The following is a 2,022-nucleotide window of genomic DNA, read 5'->3' as shown; positions in this document are numbered from 1 at the left end:
GTATCCTTTGACTGCTTCAACAAGAAAAGCTCTATGCCAAGTTTTTGAAGTGTGAATTTTGGCTTCGTTAAGTCCAATTTCTTGGACATATTGTTAGTAAGCGTGGTATCCAAGTGGATCCCGCTAAAATTGAAGCCAATTATGAGCAAAGTGGATCCCGCTAAAATTGAAGCCAATTTGAAACTGTCGAAAAATAGAATACAATGGACAACGAAGAAGCAAGCGTACTCAATTTTGAGCAAAGGGTTCTTAATCAGGGATGGCAAGAAGAGAAGCATTGTAAGTCCATTTTTTTCTCATGTGTAGTTGTTGTGGAACCTGTGAACATGGTTCAAAGGGAAACCATTACTGAACATGTACTAATTGTATCTCTCTTTATTGTTTGATAGTGGTTTTTTCTTGACAAAAATGGGAAGAAATGTCATATGCTATCAGCAAGCGCGACTGCCACATGGGACCTGTACTCGTACAAGCTGACTTTACCTGAATCAAGGTTCTTTTAATCATGCTATTCAATTCTTTCTACCAGATAATGTTTTACCTTAGTTTTTTGGAACCTTACATTAAAATTTGTGCAAAAGCGTAACTTTCTAGTAATCATGTATGGACAAGTTCATTTTCTAGCATTCCTAGCTTTCCTTTTACCTGTAAGATGATCTTCTAATATTTTTCAGATTTGGAGAAGCCTTTCAGTGTATTTTTCGGATTCCTAATATCATCAACAATATCCAATCCCATCTAGTATCATCTCAAATAACATATGCATGTTACCTTGTCTACAAATTGCCGAAGGACCAATCCGAATTTCAGGCTCCAATTCTAGTAGAGGATCAAGGAGATTTTAATTCAAATTGTCATCGGTATATCTTTTTAGTAAGTCCTCAAACCCCAGTTATTAGACCAAAGGCCGATCAAAACACTCACAACCCACTCAATAAGCCAAAATTTAAAGGCCTTCCACAAGAAAGGAACGATGGTTGGATGGAAGTACAAATTTGGGAATTCCTAGCTGCTACTACCACTGAAACGATTCCTGCTTGTCTTGCATTGGGAACTCGTGGTGACAAGATGCTTAGCGGGCTTATTATTGAAGGTGTTGAGTTTAGACCCATATAGATTCCCTTTTTAACTGGACAAAAGTTAATTGTTGATGCACTTATGTGTGGATGTGGCACGGTTCGGCTCGTTACGTATCAAGACCATATATTTCACATCCTCCTGTGAAATATGTGAAGGGAATGTAATAGGCTGAAACAGGAGTCCACGAAATAGAGATTGAAATATATACTAATCGAAATAGAGTATTTGTATAAAGGCATCAAAATAGGATCAAGTTATTGGACATCGAAATAGATAAATGTTATGGTCATATGGAGACAACGAAATAGACTTATGTCTATTTCGAAGTTACTAGTTACTGAAGTTCAACCTTTATCTATTGCCTATTTTGATAGAATCAAAAGACAAAGCCTATTTCGATAGGATATAAAGCACAACACCCAAGCCTATTTCGATGGAGATTATTTCAAGGCTATTTCGATGTAATGATTATTTCGATAAGAAGCATATGTATTTCGTTGTATCACGTTGTAATCTTGTATTTCGATTTGCAGTCTGATGCGTTGTGATATAAATAGCAGCAGATACATACTCTGTTTTACAAGAGAGCACACCAGAGAGTTTGAGAGAGTTCTTGTTGAATCTGTAATGTTACTCTGCTGAAATATCAGTACTGTGAATTTTTGGCGTCACGTGATGTAAAGACGTGCAAACTTATGCTACAACCTGACGTAAATGTAAAAAAAAAAAAAAAAAAAAAAAACCCTCAAATTTATACCGATAAAGCTTTAACTTTAAACACAAAAGAGGCAAAACTTGAATGACTAAAAATAAAACATATAAACATGGGATTGAAAATGAATTCAAAATATACAAAAAAAAAAAAAACAAATAGAAAAAAGAAAAGAAATTTCACTGTTCCTAACATCTACCTAAATTGTATATATAACTAGGTTTTTCTCC

At 35.0% G+C, this 2,022-nt stretch overlaps 1 long non-coding RNA gene across 1 annotated transcript; it reads left to right on the top strand.

Moving 5' to 3' along the window:
• Window positions 1–235: 235 nt before the first annotated feature.
• LOC110892136 lies at window positions 236–715 on the top strand. Its single transcript, XR_002565857.2, has 3 exons — window positions 236–279; window positions 390–493; window positions 675–715. It is a non-coding gene; the product is annotated as an uncharacterized LOC110892136 (long non-coding RNA).
• The last annotated feature ends 1,307 nt before the right edge of the window (window positions 716–2,022 follow it).

The sequence above is a fragment of the Helianthus annuus genome, unplaced genomic scaffold, assembly GCF_002127325.2.
Source record: "Helianthus annuus cultivar XRQ/B unplaced genomic scaffold, HanXRQr2.0-SUNRISE HanXRQChr00c009, whole genome shotgun sequence".
In the NCBI taxonomy this organism is placed as follows: Eukaryota; Viridiplantae; Streptophyta; class Magnoliopsida; order Asterales; family Asteraceae; genus Helianthus; species Helianthus annuus.
Note: the sequence above shows the minus strand (reverse complement) of the source record. Positions and strands in the feature narration are given on the sequence as shown.